Source organism: Oryx dammah, unplaced genomic scaffold (genome assembly GCF_014754425.2).
Source record: "Oryx dammah isolate SB20612 unplaced genomic scaffold, SCBI_Odam_1.1 HiC_scaffold_11, whole genome shotgun sequence".
Taxonomy (NCBI): Eukaryota; Metazoa; Chordata; class Mammalia; order Artiodactyla; family Bovidae; genus Oryx; species Oryx dammah.
In genome coordinates this window covers 3,239,071-3,260,626 of record NW_024070195.1, presented here as the reverse complement: position 1 = coordinate 3,260,626, position 21,556 = coordinate 3,239,071, and positions in this window count along the sequence as shown.

Here is a 21,556-nt window from a genome sequence, read left to right as displayed (position 1 = left end):
GGAGTGGGTCGCCATGGCCTCCCCTCCTCCAGGGGATCTTTGGGATCCAGGGATTGAACCCACATCTCCATGTCTCTTGCACTGGCAAGTGGGTTCTTTACCACTCATGCCACCTGGGAAGCCCGCAGGCCTCTTAACAGGACCTAATTTCATTGACTTTTATGATCATTTCCCTCTGATTCTATTACATTTAATTCTGTCTCATATATGGAGAGAAAGAAAAGACATAAAAAAGATGAGTGAAAAGCTATTTCAAAGTTTGGTGGCAAAGATATGCTTCTTTTTTTTTTTTTTTTAACTCCTGGTGGTCTGTTCAAGTTTTCTGTTGCTTTATGATTCATCCTTGATAGATTGTATGTTTATAAGAATGTATCTATTTCTTCTAGGTTGTGTAATTTTTTGGCATATAAATTGCTCAGAATAACCTCCTTATGATGCAGGAAGACCAATGACGTCTCATCAAATGCAATGAGAGGGCATGGTTTGACTGGAGATGTCCTTGCTTCAGCCTCTGGCCCTTAAGTTTATACACATCAGTTAAGAAATTATCAGAGGAAGGAAATAACTTTAAAAAAAAAATCGAAGCAAGTCTACCTTGTTTCTTGGCAAGAGGTCATGCAAAAATGAGAAGGATAAACAGAAAAAGAAAATGTGAAGAATCGTGGCTTCACCTTTACTTCTCTTTTTAGCCAAACAGCCCACATGCCCCTAAAAGGCAGCACTTTTTTCTTTACACATGACGGTCAGGGAGGCGGAGGAATGATTCGGTGATGGGCGGGACTCCACTGGCCTCCTCTGGATCCATGAATTCAGAAGGAGAGAAAAGTTTCCTAAAATTAACCAAAGGGAGTCAGGAAGGTGACTTATAAAGCAGGAGAGATGTTCCCAGAAGGCTGTAGAATCCTATGCCTCAGTTCCATCAGGAAGCTGACCCGAGAAGAAGAGCGGGGCTTTGTGAGCAGAACTCATCCATTAGCTACAAGGAAAGGGAGAGAAAACTGCTGGAAGGCAATCAAGCTCAGCATTATGCCCTTGCAAGGCCCTTCGAGTTTGGGTGGCGTCTTGAAGCTGGGGAAATTAAAGCGCCGAGGATACCCGGTAGGTCCAACACTGTGATCTTACACAAAGCAAGCAAGAGATATGCGGGCAGAAGTCTCTAGGGGAGAAGCCATTCAATTATCGTGGGTACCTCTCCCCGCACCGGAGAGATGCCTTTAGGGCTTGAGACCATCAGATGTCTCCTGTCCCTGGTGTGGTGACTGCTCATCAAAAGAGCTCCTATGAAGAGAGTCCCAATCACCTTGCTGCTTTCATTACCTGTGGAGGACATGTCTGTCACTGCTAGTGCTGGAAGCAGGGCACCCACCCCGAGGGTGGCTCAGAAATCTATCGGAAGTGGACAGCAGGGGGTGGCCAGGAACATAAAGTACGTGGCGTGAAGGGTGGTGTGTCCTGGCACGTGGCCGAGGGGAACATGCAGACCCTGCTCTTGCCCTGCTTCGCTGTTTCACACGGCACAATCAGGACGTGAGGAGGGGAAGCTGAAACTGAAAGACTCTAGTTTCCTGGATTCCATCCAACGGCAGGACGCTAGTAGGCATTCTGAGTAGCCCCCCGAGGGCAGAACCTTACAGAGTTGGTGCTCCCCACGCCAGCTCCTCACTCCCAGGGGCGTGATCATTTCGCACTATGAACTTCACATATGTTGGGGATTATTTTCACCGGCACTAAAATCCTTTGACTCATGAAATGGCTCCAGGTGTTGGCATCAGACTCTCCAGAAGCAGCAACATTAATTGTGAAGGTTCAGTGCCATTACAACCTCTGCAGCACTCTAGGTTTCATCTTCCGAAGAAACTATCATTTCGTGACAAATGAAAATGTGGAGGCTCTTTGCCTCAGGGTGTCAACTTCCCCCTGGTTTTCTTTCCAAGTGTCCCCTGGGTGCTTGGGAGTGAGGAGTGACCCATGTGCCCTGCCGTTTCCATCTTAGCCTGACTGTTAGGTCTCTATGCAGCCCCCTTGCCTTTCTCTTGCCAGGGCAGGGTGCTAAGGAATCAAGCCTTGCCGTTACTCTGATTTTACTCCTATTCTCTCCCCTTATAAAGACTGCAGGTTGACTTTTCATGTGTTTGCTAAAAGCAAAAGCAACCATCTTTATTATCTAAATATGAAATGTATTATCCCTGGTGGCTCAGCTGGTAAAGAATCTGCCTGCAATGCAGGAGACCTGGGTTTGATCTCTGGGTCAGGAAGATCCCCTGGAGAAGGGTATGGCAACCCACTCCAGTATTCTTGCCTGGAGAATCCCATGGACAGAGGAGCCTGGCAGGCTACAGACCATGAGGTTGCAAAGAGTCAGACACGGTTGAGCGACTAACACACACACAGCGAACAGGTATACTAACCCATGTTTATTTCTCTCAAAAACTGTATAATTTATTTGATTGGGCCTATTTCATAGTGTCTGCAAACTTGGGAAGCTGTCACTGAGAATGACCTCTGACCATTTATTCATCCATGAGATATTATTCTACAGTCTTGCTTTCCTACTGTCCTCAGATTCTCCAAAATTCGGAGTGTATTTTGCACTTAGAGCACATCTCAGTTCCAACCAGCCACATACCAGCTGTCCCACAGCCACGTGTCCAGCTCCCAAACTGGACAGCAGAGGTCTAAAGCCATGGGCCTCAACCAGGGCTTCACATGAGAGTCATCCAGGGGCTTTTATTGTTTTCTAGTTTGAAGATTATTTATTTATTATAGAAATGTGAATGGACCTAAAGTCTGTCATACAGAGTGAAGTCAGAAAGAGAAAAACAAATCTTGTATATTAATGCATAAACGTGGAAACTAGAAAAGATGGTACAGATAAACCTCTTTGCAGGGCAGGAATAGAGACACAGACACAGGGAACAAACGTAAGGACGCCAAGGAGGGAAGGTAAGGGTCAGGCAAATAGGGAAGCGCAGGACCGATGTCCAAACAACAATGTGCAAAATAGATAACGAGGGGGGACCTTCTATAGAGCAGGAGTGAGTGAAGTCGCTCAGTCGTGTCAGACTCTCTGTGACTCCGTGGACTATACAGTCCATGGAATTCTCCAGGCCGGAATACTGGAGTGGGTAGCCTATCCCTTCTCCAGCAGACCTTCCCAACCTAGGAATCAAACTGGGGTCTCCTGCACTGCAGGTGGATTCTTTACCAATTGAACTATCAGGGAGGCCCATAAAGCAGGAGAGGTAGGTTCAACCCCTGGGTCAGGAAGATCCCCTGGAAAAGGAAATGGCAACCTGCTCCAGTATTCTTGCCTGGGAAATCCCATGGACAAAAGCGCCTGACAAGTTTACAGTCCATGGGGTTGCAGAGTCAGACAACGACTGAGCGACTAAACAACAAGTAAGTCCAGGGAGGCTGAATAACAAGAGAGCTACTAAAATGAGATCTGACTTGCGAGCCCGAGAATTTCCACAGGGCTATGTAGCCATTCTGACTTTGCAATGCAAGGAGCTAAGGCCCAGGGTGGTACCCAGATGTGCAGGCAGACTCACAAGATGGCAGTCTCATAAGCAAGAGTAGACTAAGAACATAGGGGGACCCCACCCCCTGACTGCATCCTGACTGTCCTGGTCTGCAGAGCAGAGCTGAATAAGCAGCTGGCCTGCTGGATAGAGAGCTCTGGGGGGTGGCAGCCAGCAAGAGGCAGAAAAGCCAGCCCTGCCGACTTCCCCATCCAGGAGCGTCTTACGGGAAGGGCTGGCGCTCTCCGAGCTGCGTTTCCCTTTTTCTCCTCCACTAAGGCCCATATGGTTTTCTAATGGCGTTTTAAGCCAGCTGTTAATGCGGGTAATGTAGTTTAGGAGAAAGCAAAAAGGCCCAATTATAAGAATCAATATATTGCGTGAAGGGAGAACAGAAGCCTCTATTAAATATGAAGCAGGGCTTCAATTCTAGCCAGAAGTAGGCCAAGCGAGGAAACGGAAACCATCCCGTGAGAGGGAGGTGAGGCTGACGGAGGAGGAGCGTTTCTGCAGGGCGGGAACCCTGCGTCACCCAGCGAATCAGGTACGCGGGTGGTCCCGGGCCCAGAGCACTGGCCGAGTTAGTTCACGAACTGTGGCTGGACACGTTCACTGACGAACCTCCCTGCCCTCCCTGGTCTCTTTCCTTTAGGCCAGGACTTTCCGAGTGTGGTCCCCGGAGCAGTAGCATCGGCATCAGCTGAGAGCGTGTCCATTACAAGAGGCCCCTCCTCAGAGCTCAAGAGACCAGCAGAATCAGCAGTTCTGAGCACGGGCCCAGCAGAGCTGCGTTCTCCATGCCCCCTACACGCTGCACGCAAAGCCCAGGGCTCAGCCACGAGATCTACCACTCAAGAACTACCCACTCTTGGGACTTCTCTGGTGGCCCAGTGGTAGAGAAGCTGCCATGCAATGCAGAGGACGTGGGTTCCAGCCCTGGTCCGGGAACTGAGACCCCACGTGTCAAGAGGCAACGAAGCCCTCACGCCACAGCTGCTGAGCCCTTGAGCTCTGCAGCTAAGACCCCGGCCGAATAAACACATTAAATAATTTTAGAAAAAGAGCTATCCGTTCTGGCAGTGAAGGATGGAAAGGTGACTCTGACATGCTTCCCGCCGTTGAGGAGTCCGTGGCAACCACTTGTATAGGGTCCCCTCAGAAACCCGTGTTATCCCCTCCCACTGTGCCTTTAAGTTAGTAAGTGTGTTAGTCGCTCAGTCGTGCCCAACTCTTTGCAACCCCATGGACTGCAGCCTGCCAGGCTCCTCTGTCCATGGGATTTTCCAGGCAAGGGTACTGGAGTAGGTAGTCATTTCCTTCTCCCACTATGCGTTGAAGGGCAGCTCAAATTTAACCCTGGGCTAGTGTGTTCCTGGCTCCTGGATGAAATCTCCTGCAGGACTCAGCACCTCTCCAGGTCCTCTCAGATAATGGAAAGATTTTGGTCCACTTTTGTTAGAGGAACAGTCTTCAAATATCAAGTTCAAGGTCAAAATCCTGGCCAAACCTCAGACCCAGACACACCCTCTGTCCTATGAACAGAAAACCCCTGGGGAGTTGAAGTCTGCCCCCAGGACTTCACCCCCTTTCTGGCCCATTCCAGAGAGCACAGCTAACTGCCGAATCTTGGGTTCAAATGAAATTTATGACTCAACCAGAATCCAGGAGAACTAGACCCGGTTCCTTGGACCCTGAAGAAGTCCATCCGCCTGACTGCATGTGGGGTGCCTCCCCTGGGAACCAGCCTCCAACAAGCCACGATCGGGGTCTACCAACAGGCAGACCTCAGCAGAAGCTCACGCAGAAGCTCTGTACTTAACCAGAGATCTCGTGTGCTGATAGAGGCTGCCCCCTCATTGTGCAGGCCCTGGCCAAAAACCATTAAGAATTCAGGAAAGTGCATAAAGCTAATTGCTAAGCAGCACTCCAGAGCTGGGCTCTCCATGTGAATCATTTTACAGCACAAATAGCCCGGGCTGGAACTGTGCAGGGTATACACGAGAGGGCTGACTAGCGGGCTGACCACACTCCCTTCCTTCTTTATTTCCCACCCACTCACTACTTCTCCGTAGCTGCTTCAGTGGCTGGGAGAGCCAACTCTGACATCTTTAGAAGAGGTTTGGATATTTTCCCCGGGAGCGGTGGTTATCACCTTGTACCATACTTGCTTAGCACACTCCACTCCACAGAAGCTGTCTCTCCCTTTGATGAATTTTCCAACTTAGCTGATACCTCTTTTTTTCCCTCCTCCAGCCACCTCCAAAGTTTCTCCAAGTTTCATTTCTCAGCCATCTTCTATCTACCATCTATCTATCATCTATCTACCTGTCATCTATTTATCATCTATTTTCTATCATCCATCATTTATCTAATACCACCTACCTATCATCTATCTATCTAGTTATCTATCATCTATCTATTTATCTATCTATCATATATCTATCTCAATTCAGTTCAGTCGCTCAGTCATGTCCAGCTCTTTGTGACCCCATGGACTGCAGCATACCAGGCCTTTCTGTCCATCACCAACTTCTGGAGTTTACTCAAACTCATGTCTATTGAGTCGGTGATGCCATCCAACCATCTCATCCTCTGTCGTCCCCTTCTCCTCCTGCATTCAATCCTTCCCAGAATCAGGGTCTTTTCCAATGAATCAGTTCTTTGCATCAGGTGGCCAAAGTATTGGAGTTTCAGCTTCAGCCTCTGTCCTTCCAATGAATATTCAGGACTGATTTCCTTTAGGATGGACTGGTTGGATCTCCTTGCAGTCCAAGGGATGCTCAAGGGTCATCTCCAATACCACAGTTCAAAAGCATCAATTTTTCGGTGCTCAGCTTTCTTTCTTTCTTCTATCTATCTAATACATCATGCCCAAGATGCTCTACTCTGGGGAAAACCCAGTGCTATATCGCTAACCCCAGCCTCTCCCCTGAGCCCCTTATAGCAGGGCTCCTCGACCCCCAGCCTGCCGTGGACTGGTGCCGGTCTCCAGCTTGTTAGGAATGGGGGTGCTCCACAGGAAGGGAGCTGCGGGCGAGCAGGTGAAGCTTCGTCTGCCACTCCCCGTCACTCCCCATTGCTTGCATCCCCTCATCATCTCCCATCCGCGGAAAATTTGTCTTCCGTAAAACTGGTCCATGGTGTGCAAAAGGTTGAGGACCACTGCCTTATAGGAACTTGTACCTGTTTGCTCTTTTGGTTTCTAGCATATGACTCTTTTCCTATTAATACCTTGGGAAACTTGCAAGACCTAATGAGCTTCAGTATGGGACAGAGGCTACATCCCCCTCAAGAAGCTGGAAATCCCAGACGCTTGCTCTCCCAGCGGCCCTTGAGTCAGGAGCCTGGGGTATAGGGAGGCAGGGGCTGAGAAGCAGGCAGCGCTATGACTGGAGCAGTGGCAAAGAGACCAGGGAAAGCAGAACCCAGCGTCAGTGACCCGCAGGGCTCAGCGGCAGTGCCACGGGGACCCCGCGCTGGGGTGTTACCCCAGGGTGGCCCTCAGCCTGGTTCTGTAGATCTCCTGAAGACTCTGAAAACTACCCAGACCTACTCTGGAAAGTTCCTTGGCCACTTAAGTCAGAATTGATTTTGGTTGCTTCCAAGGAAGAATCCTAACTGATACAGTTTCTTATCCATCATCTCAAATTCAACTTGTCTAAAATTGAATTCTGGCCTTTTCTCCCTGCTGCTGCTGCTGCTAAGTCACTTCAGTCATGTCTGACTCTGTGCGACCCCATAGATGACAGCCCACCGGGCTCCCCTGTCCCGAGGATTCTAGAACCTGTTATTTATTGGAACTCTTCTTTCCAGTGACATCATTCTCTCCGTCCCCCAGCCTGAAACTGCAGAGCTACCCCTCGCTTCGCCCGCTCTCTTGTCCCATTCTGTCGCCAGGTGCGGTTTGGTTGTTCTATGATGACACCTTCCTCACCTGTCTCTTCTTGTTATTTTTACGGCCACAGTCCTGGCTTCTGAGCGAGTCTAACTTTATCTAGGGTCATCCTAAGGCAACACACAGTATTCTAACTGCTGGCCCTGCCTTCAAGTTTTCCACCTTTCATTTCCTGGGCTTATCACTTAAAATGCCCACCAGGCTTTTCTCGCTGTTTTAGTATTAGCCTTTGCTCATAAACTTAAGGAGGGCTCCCTAACCACAGAGTAAGCTCCAGACTGCTATGTGACCCAGAGGCCATCCTGCCCTTCTCCCGTGGGTTCTTTCCTCCAGATATGCAGTCTCTGTGTTTGCTCTGGATCAAACCAGGTTAAACGTTTAGCCCTTCTTTGCATCTTCCCCAAACATTCCAAAGTGTTAGTGAGAGATTCAGACTTTGAGGGTTTCATAGACTTGGAATGACAGTTAACACTGCACACTCCTGAACAAACATATGGGAATTCAAATTAGAATTGTGTTTCCCGCCTCCTTTCTAGGCCACGGCCATGAAGACACACGTTATCACTCAACGGGCTGTTCACTTCTCTGCATCCCTTTGCTCATCTGTAGGATGAGAGCAGGGACAGAACCCATTTCACTGGGGTTGTCATGAGGCTTAAGTGGGTAGACGGGTGTGACGCCCTCAGACCACTGTCTGGCCCTGCATGGGTTTACTCTCATCACCCCTGAACTTCCCAGCTCTGTGAGCCAAGCTTCCTCTATTTGCTGAAGGAAATTTCAGTTGGGTTCTTTTCCTCTCTCCATAAAAGACCTGGCTATAAAGATCATAAAAGGCATAAAAGACACAGCCCTGTGCTGTAGGTTTTATTTTCCTCCATTTTATAGGGAGTTAGTGAAGCCAAGTAATATTCTCTGGCAGTCCAGAATATTCAGTTTTGGCCTTCAGGGCCATTTAAATCAAGAGAAATTGGAAAATGTTTATTTTATGATCATCATAAATATTTTGCCCCTTAAATTTTCTGAAACCTCCCCCCGCAAACAGTATAATTCTCCAAATATCTGGTTTACTTACTTCTTTCTTAAATAATGTGTAAGTATGAAATATCTTAAGCTTATAGAAAAGTACTAAAAATAACAGACATCTTGGGTTTATTTCTAGAATGCTTACAGCTTATTGTTCACAATAGGTCTTTAACCCACCAGGAATTTTTTTTTTTCCTGTGTAGTTTTTCTGCCGGTAAGGAGTTAAGATCTAATTGCATCCTTTTTCATATAAATAATCCATGGTAGCTATGCCATGTATTAAGGATCCATCTTTTCTCCCAATGATTTGTAATACCATCTTTGTCCTTTAAGTTACCTAATATCTGTGTGCCTGTTTCTAGATTGTTTTGTCTCATGACACTCCCTTATATTACTGTCCATTTTATTTCTTTAAAGAGTCTTTTGATGTGAGGTCTTTATTGAATGTATTGAATTTGCTACAATACTGCTTCTGCTCTGGCTTTTTAGCCCTGAGGCATGTGGGATCTTGGTTCCCCTACCAGGGATTGAACCTGCACCCCTTGCCTTGGAAGGTGACGTCTTAACCACTGGACCACCAGGGAAGTCTTGTGTCCATTTTAATTATTATGGTTAGAGAACATCTCCATTTCTCTTGTATCTCCATCCTCCTTTTTCAGCTTCTGCTTTCACTTTTACCACTGATGCTGCTACTTTTCAAAAAAAAAAAAATTACTGTTCTTGGCTCTTTACTTTCTCACATGAATTTTAGGAAAAGCATATTGAATTTCACAAATAATTTTAAGAGAGTTTTATTGTTGAGTTGGATTTTTATTGGAATTATATTGAATTTATAAATAGTTTGGGAAGCATTAAAGCTCCTGCAACATTATCTTTTCACCCAGAGATGTACTATGTTCTGACGTTTATTTATACCTTCCTTTACGTCTTATAGTAAAAGTTTTTCATGTTCTCCGTGACAATTTCATGTGTTTTGGAGTTGTATTCCTGATAGCTTTACAGTTTGGGATAATACGTAAATGCTGTCTTTTCTTAAATTCACATTGTCAGTCAGTTGATAGTGCTGTTGAAGAGCACTGTTGATTCCTGTATATTGATCAATACCTGACAACTTTGCCAAATGCTCTTATGATCCCAGAGTTTACCTGTAGAGTTTCTTGAATTTCCATAGAGACATTTGTTATCAGCAAAAAACAAAAATAACAGTTTCCTTCTTCCTTTTCTGGAGAAGGAAATGGCAACCACTCTGGTACTCTTGCCTGGAGAATTCCATGAATAGAGGAGCCTGGTGGGCTATAGTCCATGGGGTTGCAAAGAGTTGGACACGACTGAGCAACTTCACTTCACTTCTTCCTTTTCAGCCTTTATGTGTTGTATTCCAGTGTCCAGCCTCACTGCTTGGTAATGACCTTCAGTTAACATTCGGCAGACAGAGTGATAGCCGACGACCGTATCCTGCCACCGAGACACGTTTGATATAGTTATTGTGGTGGAGATAGACCACACTTAACCCCATGCTTTCCATTTACTTATATTTGCTCTTGCACACCACCCCTAACTATTGGATTCAACTTCTTTTGCCTGAATTAAAACTTTTGAAGATTTGCATCCTTAGTTAAAGTGTGAATTAGAACAGGAAAATAAAACTTGTTTGCACCTAACAGGTTCCAACTGAAAAAAAAAAAAAAAAAGTCTTTTCTGAGATTTCTGAAACCCACCCTTGAGCACCAGACAAGTCGGAGACTCCAGTTCCACTACTCTTGTGATCAGAACCTCAGACCAAACGAAGATATAATGAGACAAAATTCATCTTGGGATACAGATACCTCTCAAGTTGTGCCAGAGCCAAACCCAAAAGTCACTCTGGAAGGGTGCATCCACAGCCCAGACCAGAAGGTGTTTCACAGGGAAAAAAAGTCCACATAAAAGTTACAAAGCTGATGAGAAAGTAATTCGTCATGGCCAAGAATCAGCAGGCATAGACAGTAGGTTTAGAGCTCTCAAGCGTGTAAAATAACAGATTATCTAAGAAAGAATATCGGAGAAGGTGATGGCACCCCACTCCAGTACTCTTGCCTGGAAAACTCCATGGACGGAGGAGCCTGGTAGGCTGCAGTCCATGGGGTCGCAAAGAGTTGGATATGACAGAGCGACTTCCCTTTCACTTTTCACTTTCCACTTTCATGCATTGGAGAAGGAAATGGCAACCCACTCCAGTGTTCTTGCCTGGAGAATCCCAGGGATGGGGGAGCCTGGTAGGCTGCCGTCTATGGGGTCACACAGAGTCGGACACGACTGAAGCAACTTAGAGCAGCAAGAAAGAATACACATTAAATAAGCAGGTTCGATCCCTGGGTAGGGGAAATCCCCTGGAGGAGGCAATGGTAACCGCTCCAGTTTTCTTGTGGGACGATGCTGTGGACAGAGGAGCCTGGGGGGCTACGGAGTCACAAAGAGTCAGAGACAGCCGAGCACACTTGCACAAAATAGTAAAAGACACAAAAGAACTATCGGTGCTTGAAAAGTGAATACGCAGATTTGCAAAGGTACTAATTCGAGTTCTAGAACTTAAAGATATAGCCATTTAATTAAAAAAACCCTCTTTGTATATGTAAAATAATAATTATGACCATTATGAAGAGAGAGTTAATGAAATAGATAGTAAATAATAATGGATAATGATAATATTTCTAAATGTGGTTGAAAGGAACTCTTGAAGGAGACTCCATGAGAGGCCACTTCTAAGAGAATGTTGCAGAACCACAGGCTGGTTCCTGGGGTCTGGAGCACTTTTCCCTCATGCCAATCTCATGAGGAACTGCTCAAATCTGATACGAGTAAAGTTTATTGAAGAAATTCAGTTCTGTGAAAATCCACACCACTGACAAGAGAAAAGTGCCCAGGATAATAGGCGGAGTGCATAGCTTTATCAAATAAAATGATTGAATGAACCTCCAAAGCAATCATTTCAAAGTGTGACTTCCCTTTTAATATGAAAGGGGGTTAATAAAATGTGAAGTCTGAAAAAAATTAATGCAGCCACAATGTATTGAAAATACCAGTGAAGAAGGACTCACTCATAATCCAACAACCCAGGGGTACCTATCCAGGTATATGCACTATCCCTTGAAAGGTGAAAGAAAGTGAAGTCGCTCAGTCGTGTCCGACTCTTTTGTGTCCCTATGAACTGTAGCCCTCCAGGCTCCTCTGTCCATGGGATTCTCCAGGCAAGAGTACTGGAGTGGGTTGCCATTTCCTTCTCAAGGGGATCTTCCCGACCCAGCGATCTAAGCTGGGTCTCCAGCATTGCAGGCAGACGCTTTACCCTCTGAGCCACTAGGGAAGCCCTCACTATCCCTTCAGTTCAGTTCAGTTCAGTTCAGTTCAGTCGCTCAGTCGTGTCTGACTCTTTGCGACCCCATGAATCCCAGCACACCAGGCCTCCCTGTCCATCACCAACTCCTGGAGTTCACCCAGACTCACATCCATCGAGTCAGTGATGCCATCCAGCCATCTCATCCTCTGTATCCCCTTCTCCTCCTGCCCCCAATCCCTCCCAGCATCAGAGTCTTTTCCAGTGAGTCAACTCTTCACATGAGGTGGCCAAAGTACTGGAGTTTTCAGCTTTAGCATCATTCTTCTATCCCTTACTTATATTTAAATAAAAATTCCGTGAAAGTGTTAAAAAAAAAACCCACAAAACTGTAAATAAATAAGCACAAAACAGAGGTACGGAAGAGACTAAAAGTATAATGGAGCACAATCTAGAATTTTTGCTTAAAAAATTAAAATCACAACAAAATAAACCACTTTATGCAAAAATGAAAGCTGCCAAAATGACACAAGAAGACGTCGAAACCAGCGTAACTTAATAACTTTGGAAATATCTGGAAAAAGGAAGTATCTCCTCAAAAGACTTCAGATTCAGAATGTTTGACAATTAAGGTTTTCAAATGTTTAAGAAGTAAAATTCCCAAACTATATAAGCAATTTTTGAGCCTGGAAAAGTCAAAAGGGGACACTCCAAATGGTTTCAAAAACTAGAGACTCAGGAAGATATAAAACTAAACTTAATAGGGACAACATTATTAGCATATTCTGATGTATGTGCTGTCAGTATTATTCTATACAAATCACTCATGGAAGTGTCACAGATTTATTATCATCCTGTGTTATTACTAGGTTGAGAGTTTCTTAACTGTTTCTGATAACGCTGCTCTCATTCTTGAGAAGTGAGTCCCACTCAGGTGTAAACAGAACTTTCATTAGGGGTCTACACTTTTCAGGTTAATAGAGTTTCACAAGACACATTAAAGAAGGAGGCTGCTCAATATGACTTTCGCTGAAGGACAAACAGGCTCAAATTTATATTCATTCCAAAGCTGTTAGTTTCTCTCTCTCATAATAATAGAAATCTGGTGGGTTTTTCCTTTCTTATTATCAAAAGTTCTGGGTGTCTAGTTAAAATATTTAGTTTTATCTGTTCAAAGGTGATTAATCAAGATTGTCAATTCTAAAGGGAATCAATCCTGAATATTCATTGGAAGGACTGATACTGAAGCTGATGCCAAGAGCCGACTCATTGGAAAAGACCCTGATTCTGGGAAAGATTGAAGGCAGGAGGAGAAGGGGACAACAGAGGGTGAGATGGTTGGACGGCATCACTGACTCAATGGACACGAATCTGAACAAACTCTGGGAGATAGTGAGGGACAGAGAAGCCTGGTATGCTGCAGGCCATGGGGTTGCAATGAGATGCATACAACTTAATAACTGAAGAACAACAACAAAAACCAAGATGACTGCATCTTTTCCCATTTCTTTCTCTTTTAAATCAAACTGTTTCACAAAATTTCCTGCATACTTCATGATGACTTTCTTTAGTTACATGACGATTACCTAGAGATTGTTTGTCTCCTTCCAAGTGTTAGTTACCTAACCATCTACCTACCTACCTACCTACCTAACTAAATACCAACCTACCTAACTAACTAAATATCATTTCCTCCCAGTAGGTGTAATATGGCATCTGGATTTCACTATGCTAATAATCTTAAAATGTTTCAGTTCAGTTCAGTTCAGTCGCTCAGTTGTGTCTGACTCTGCAACCCCACGAATCACAGCACACCAGGCCTCCCTGTCCATCACCATCTCCCGGAGTTCACTCAGACTCACGTCCACCGAGTCCGTGATGCCATCCAACCATCTCATCCTCGGTCGTCCCCTTCTCCTCCTGCCCCGAATCTCTCCCAGCATCAGAGTCTTTTCCAGTGAGTCAACTCTTCGCATGAGGTGTCCAAAGTACTGGAGCTTCAGCTTTAGCATCATTCCTTCCAAAGAAATCCCAGGGTTGATCTCCTTCAGAATGGACTGGTTGGATCTCCTTGTGGTCCAAGGCACCCTCAAGAGTCTTCTCCAACACCACAGTTCAAACGCATCAATTCTTTGGCACTCAGCCTTCTTCACAGTCCAAAAAATGTTTAGTAGAAGCAATTATTCTAGCTTAGTCATTTAAATGTTAGCCATAACGTTGGGCAAAATTAAAGTCCTTTGTAAAAAGTGTATAGCCTCTGAGTACTTTAGGGAATATATTACAGTGGATGAAATTATCCAACCCTCAAAAAATTCTGAAAGATTAGATGGATTTTGGTTCAAAAATCCCTTTATAAAATTAATATTCTAGTTTCAAAATTTTAAATGATCTTATCTTGTGCATATAATAAATATTTAGCCTATTAAGGCTTTAATGGTATGATAATATATGCTCTTTGAAATCTAGAGATGAAAGGCATTCAGCAGAGCAAATTATTATTTTTTATTATTTTGGGCATATAATATAGCTACTACTACTCTATTAAGAATGTTTTGAGACATCAAAAATAAAATTTGAAAATTAGAAGTTACATTGAAGAGCTAAGTTCTTTTTTCTTTATTTTCCTCCATCTGTCTGTAACTCTTGGAGATCATTCTAAGCCAGGACATGCAGCCTGAACGCATTCTTTTTAATGATCACTTAGCATTACTCCATAGCAGGAAGTAGTCACTAATGAACATTTTTTATTTTTCACTATTACAAATAATGCTACAGTGAACAAAAAGATGTACATATGTTTCTTATACACGTGAGTACTTCTTCCAAAGAAGTTTCTAGAAGTAGAATAGCTGTTCAAAGGACATTGAATTTCTGTCTTGATAGATGTTGTCAAATGGTTTATAATAAGGCTATACATAGGTAAATAACATGAAAGCTCAATAAAATATAAAAGATATTAAATCACGCTGGGAGAAATGGCATGATAAATGGGATTTGCTTGAAGATACTTCAGCAAAGAACATGAAGGAATAGGCACAAAAGTTGCAAAATTTTGAGAGTTGTTAAATCTGGGTGATAGGTATATGGAATATACTCTACTTCTGTGTGTGTTTGAAACTTTTCATGATGAATTTCTTTAATTCTATACACACTGCTCCTTCAGAAAATCTCTCAATTTCCATTTCATCGGATGCTAAATAGACACCATGACAGGGTTTTGCTTACCTGGGCCAAGCTCCATTCATTTCCCAGTCTAGATGGAGTCTAGCCAAAACCCATTATAAAACTAACATTTCAGTTAATTCACTGGCACCTAAATCTTTGTCTGTGCTTCTTGGTACAATAAGTTTATTTAAGGGTAATTCCTTGCTCATACTGATTTTTTTTCAGAAAGGTAAAACCTGGGGAAATCCCCTAGAGTAGGAAATGGCAACCCACTCTGGTATTCTTGCCTGGGAAATCCCATGGACAGAGGAGCCTGGAGAGCTACCGTCCATGGAATCTCAGAGAGTCACACATGACTGAGTGACTGAGCAAGAACCCAAGACCAGGTACATTCTGTCCAGCAGTGGGCAACATGCCTTTTTCACCACAGACACTTTAGCCAGCACGGGGTTGTTGTCTTTTAAAATAACCTGTTATAAGTGTGAAGGGGGGGAGGTCCTTTAAGGCTGCAGAAACAGCACCAAAGGCACAGAGGTAGGAAAATGATCTTATTTCTCTAGTCATGTGTTACCAGAGCTCACTCATTTAGCAAATATTTATTTGCCCAGAGCCTCTGTATTTAAATGGATATTAATGGCATTAGTTAAAAATACATTTGTAGCTTACAAAATAAATGAGTCACAGGATGAAATGTACAGCATAGGGGAAAATAGTCAATAACAGTGTGATGTGTTTGCGTGGTGGCAGATGGTAACTAGACCTCGTGGTGATCATTTTGTAATGTATAGAAATATCAAATCACTATGTTTTACACCAGAAACTAACAGTGTTATAGGTCAATCCATTAAACTTAAAAAAAAAAAAAACAAACAAACTCATAGGAAAAGAGATCAGATTTGCGGTGGCCAAAAGTAGGGGGTGGGGAAGGGGAACTCGATGAAGGTGGTCAAAGGGTACAAACCTCCAGCTATCAGATAAATAATTACTGGGGATATAACACACATCATGATTAGGACGATTAACTCTGCTGTTTGTTATGCATGAAGGTGGTTAAGAGTAAATTCTAAGTTCTTATCACAAGAAAAGTTTTTTCTTTTTTTATCTACATAAGGTGATGGATGTTCATTAGACACATCATGGTAATTATTTCACGATGTTCATAAGTCAAATCATGTTGCTGTGCGCCTTACAGAGTACCGTCTGTCAACTATATCTCAATAAAACTGGAAGAAAAAGTAGACTGGTAACTAATCGAAGCTTTATTCCTTATAAAGTAAGAAGAAATGAGGGGGAATGCTTCTTTTAAAAGCTGGCAGTTTTCCAAGAAGGAGAGTGCCCTTCTGCAGACTTTCTGGAATATCTAGTATTCCGTGGAGTCCAGCCTACATCTTTCCTCTCTCTCCCAGGCCTTCCCTCAATGCCCTCTGGCCAGGAGAACTTTGGCGACAAAATATTTCTCAATATATTATCAAGATCGGTGACATCCAACATTTTCCGGTATCTCGTTACACTTTAGGACACTGTCACAATGGATAGCCCTTTCTGCAGCAGCAAATTTCTCTAGCAAACTCTTCCTGAAGAATTAAAAAGCAAGCTCGCTTTTAACAAAGACAGAAGACATCTTCATTTTCCAGTGGGGCCGAAATTCAGAATCCTGTTCTCCAGACTGGAGAGAGAGGACCTTTCCCTTCCGGGTGCTCGCAGCTAAATGAGCCCAGCACTGCAAAGCCTCCTTGCCCTGCTCCTCATCTGTAAGGAGCTGCTTGGCTGGGCGGAGTACTCTGGCTGTTTCAGCTTGCTGGGCAGCCGGCGCATTTGAACAGGAATGATTGGAAAGGAGGAGCGGGGAGCAGGGATCGCCAAGACAAAGAGCCCGAGCAGGGGCGGGGGTGCGTTCTTCCACCCCAGCATCTCCCTACGATGTCTTCCGGGGCTTTGCCAGCCTCTGTCATCAGCGCACCTGCACTGCGCGCAGGCCGGGGAGCGCTGCACCGCGGCCCTCCCGCGCCTGCGCCCAGGCTGACCGGCAGTGCTCTGAGGGCCGCAACAAGCGAGAAACAAAGCTTAAAACCAGCAGTTATCCTGACATGTTTAGCCGTGAAGTCGTTTTCAAGAAATTAACATTCTTCTCCTTGAAGATGAAGAAAATGTAGTCATCCCTTCCCTTAAAAGCCAGAATCAAGAAAAACAGTGATTCTTAAAAGAAAAAAAAAAAAAAAAACATATCTGACTCCAGAAGTGCGTTAATAAGGATGCGTAAATACACAGCACGGCAGTGCCTGCTTTTCATTTAAATGCTTTACTATGTCCATTCGTCTACAAGCCATGTTCTCATGTCTTAGCAGTCGCTCATCCTTTGGGGAAAGATGTTCATAAAGGAATGTAAAATATACATATATGCTCCGTGTTATCTTACATTGTTGCAATATAGGGCATATTTAATACTATATAATATTCACGTAAATGTATATACATAAGGACAGAGATATAGTGCCCTCTACTGGATCAAATTCAACTAGGTTAACCCCTCCCTTGAAATAGTTAATGTAACTTTCCTCCAAGTGACTATCAACACCAGAATATAAACCCTAATGCTAGTGATTCTTCACGTCTGGCAGTTCCTCCCTGGCTTATACTAGCAACAAGATAACTGCCTTTTCGCATGCTGCTTGTCTTAACGATGCTTGCTGACTGGACCTTGTGTCCCAACGCCTTGGGTTCACAAAGGTTGTTCACATTTATGCTAGAGGTGCCCTTGCGTCACTCTCTCTGATGTCTACAGAACAGCGCACAACACAAAGCAAGGGAAAATCTGACTGATTAATTGATTTAAGTCATCTAAACAAATAATCCAGGCTCTGTAAGTCTCAAACCAAATACAAGCTTTCTTTAGTGTGTGCTACTTGAACTAATCAGATGTAACTTTAAGAACCAGACAGACAGGGGTTCAAGCACAGTGTCCATGTCCAAAATGCTGGATGGTGGGGAGGGATAAACAGGAGGTTGGGATGGACATATACACACTGCTACAAAATATAAAATAGATAACAGGGCCCACTGCACAGCACAGGGAACTCTACTCAATATTCTGTAGTGACTTCTACTGGAATAGAATCTTAAAAGTGGGAAAAAATAAATGTTTTGAAAAGTTGAACAACTCAAGACAGTAGGCAAATTGAGAAGCACTGGTTTAAAAGCAACATTATCCAGACAGCTTAAATAATAAAGAAATCATCATTTTGAATAATTTGTTCTTAAGTAGCACAGAGACCCCATGGTAAGACACATCTGCTCCTCAAAACTGGCAAGCCAATCTCTTACATGGATTTTTGAAAATTGAGACTAATGATGGGTTTAGAAGTTTGTGGGTAATCATTAAAAATCACAGAAAGATTATTTTAAAATAAGAATAGTTTCAAAAACTCCACAATTTAACATGCATGCAACATTGAGGACCAGCTGGAAAACAGAAGGATTCTTAAAACACAGGGGCTACGATTGCCCTGTAAGAGTCTCCACTGCCAACATTTCTTTTTCTGGAGGAGACCCTTGTCCTGACCTGAATCTCATCTCCTGGCCACTGAGGGCAAAGCTCCACATGGTTAACCCTCCGCAGATATTCAGAAGCTGGACAGAGCTTGTTATGGAAGTTCACAACCCAGCCAGAGTAAGCTAGCTGGAAAACTAGATGCAGGACATTTAAAGAGAAGATACCACTCTGGGAAAGATTGAAGGCAAAGGAGAAGGGTATGGCAGAGGGAAAGATGTCTATCACTGACTCAATGGGCATGAATTTGAGCAGACTCGAGGAGATAGTGGAGGAAAGGGAGCCTGGCGTGCAGCAGTCCACGGGCTCGCGGAGTCGGACACGACTTATCGACTGAACACCACCGCCAGGCTGACCGCTTTCAACCTCTGATGCGCAGAAACAGGGGAGAGGACCTGTTAGTAACATGGAGGAGAAGACTGGGTCGGAAAGAAGATCCATGGCTGGCTGTGAGGTTACCCCCTACCCGCCCAGCTTTCCTAGGGAGGCTCAGGCAGCCACATGGGCTATTTTTAGCTTTACTCCAGCCATCACATCAAAGTGTTTACTCTCCTAGGAAACTCAGGTCTGCAGAGGTCAGAAACAGTGAGGACAGGCCACACCCCCCTCCCAGGGTTGTGTTCTCACCCTCCCATAAGTATAGGGATCCCCTGGTGGGCCGGTGGAAAATCTGGAGTCCACAGCTGACCCTGGAAAGTCCAAAGCTGCCCCCTCACTCTGGTTCAGTGAGTCTGGAGAAACACCCAAGACTCTGCATCTTAGCAAGCAGCCCAGGTGACTCTGGTGCAAGCAGGCCCTGGACCACACGCTAGAAACGCTGCCTCAGGAAGTGAGGAAACGTACAGTTAGCCAAATGCACTGGCGTCTTAAGGCCTTCTCTTTATGAACATCCATCTCTTAATGAGATCCTCGTGGAATAAGAACCCCCTTGGACTCATTTTTGTCCTTACATAAGCAGTATTATAATAAATGCGGAGATTACTTTGAGACCCAACCTTATGACAGTACACACGAGTGTGTAGACCCCCTGCGACCCTTCTGAGCCCTAGACCAGCCCCTTTTATTTTTTGCACCAGGGTCAGGGACTGCGTCCTCTGCTCCTTGCTTAAAACTCTCCACCTATTCCTTCTGACCAGAGTCCTCTCCTGGCAGTGCTGCAGAGGAAGAGAGCACGTGGGTCCTCCTCACCGGATAATGTCCCTGAAAAACTGCAGGCCTTCCTTGAGGGTTTATAGCAAGTAACACTGAGGAAAAGACACGGGGTGGGGGGGGGGGAAAAATGCACTTAGAACTAGAGAGAAGTCTAGTTTCATATAAATTTAGGCCCCTAATCCAGCTTTTCTCTTGATCAGCTGTTGGCTCTACACCTGTGTTACCCCTTCCTTCTTCCCTTCCTTCCTTCCCCCCTCCCTTCTTTCCATCTTCCTCCCTCCGTCCCCCTCTCCCTGGCTCGAGCTCCTGCAGCGTGGCACTCTGGGCTTGAGGGCGCACTGCCCACTTACTCCACAAATGCATCAAAGTGCTGGGGCCGCATCAAAGAATGGAGGTTTCCAAGTGAGCCTTCACCGAGGGTTAGCATGAGAAGAGACTGGAAGAAAGGACGATCGACTGAGCAGATTGTTAGGGAAATAAACTCCCTTCAGAGGAGAGAAGAGCCCCACACAAAGCCTCGGGGAATAAAGCACGCCCTCTTCTGAGAAGGAGTTCCTGGGAATTAGACTGGACTGGTAGGCAAGACCAGCTCATGGAGGACCATGTGGGTCAAAGAGTGACCATCTTATAAACCTTGTAGAAATGACCACTGAGACTTTCAAAAGCTACAAAACTCGCAATTTTATAAGTCTAAAATTTAGTAAATTTTAATTTATATTTGAAACACAGATAATACTCAAAATATCTCTATACATTCTGGTCGTATACTCTGAAGCATCCTAGCACTCAGCATCATCCCAGCTTGGACATGAGTCATTTTCCCACTACAAATCTGTTTCCTTTATTAAAGCATTTCTGTTAAAAGTCTTTGGAAATGTGAATAAATCAATTATGGCTATTAAAAAATTTAAGGTCCATCCCAAGCTGGTAGAAAGAAGAGATGGGCCTCATAATTATTACTCCAGTGTAGCAGACACAAGCCTGGTGTGTCCAGGACAATCCAGAAAGTTGACCACTCTGACCACAGGGTGTCCCAGCTTGGGTGGACGGTTCCTTGATTCATATCTTCCTCCTCTTGGTGAGAAAGTCTTCATCTTAAGAGCTTCACCCACTTTGAATTTAAACACTGTGAGTCTAACTACTTGGGGGCAAACCCCAGATGTATTAAGTTATTTTCTTCTCCCAGGTAATTCCTCAATTTAAAATATAATAGCTTGGAGAAGGCAATGGCGCCCCACTCCAGTACTCTTGCCTGGAAAATCCCATGGACAGAGGAGCCTGGTGGGCTGAAGTCCATGGGGTCACTAAGAGTCAGACACGACTGAGCGACTTCACTTTCACTTTTCACTTTTCACTTTCATGCATTGGAGAAGGAACTGGAAACCCACTCCAGTGTTCTTGCCTGGAGAATCCCAGGGACAGGGAAGCCTGGTGGGCTGCCGTCTATGGGGTCACACAGAGTCGGACACGACTGAAGCGACTTAGCAGCAGCAGCAGCAGCAGCTTCTTGAAAGTCATACAGATGGCCAATAGGTACATGAAAAGACCTTCAACATCGCTAATTATTAGAGAAATGCAAATCAGAACTAAATGAGACGTTACCTCACACCAGCCAGAATCATTATCATCAGAAAACTCATCACAAAAGTAAATCCTGAAGAGCATGTGGAGAGGAAGGAACCCTCTTACACTGTTGGTGGGAATGTACATTGGTACAGCCTCTACAGAGAACAGTATGGAGGGTCTTTTAAAAACTAATAATAGGGCTACCATATGACCCAGCAGCCCCACTCCTGGGCCTGCATCCGGAGAAAAGCAGGGCCCGACAGGATACACGCACCCCAGTGTTGACTGCAGCACTGTTTACAAGAGCCAGGACACAGAAGCGACAAACGTCTGTTGACAGAGGACTGGGTAAAGACGGTATGGTGCGCGCGCGC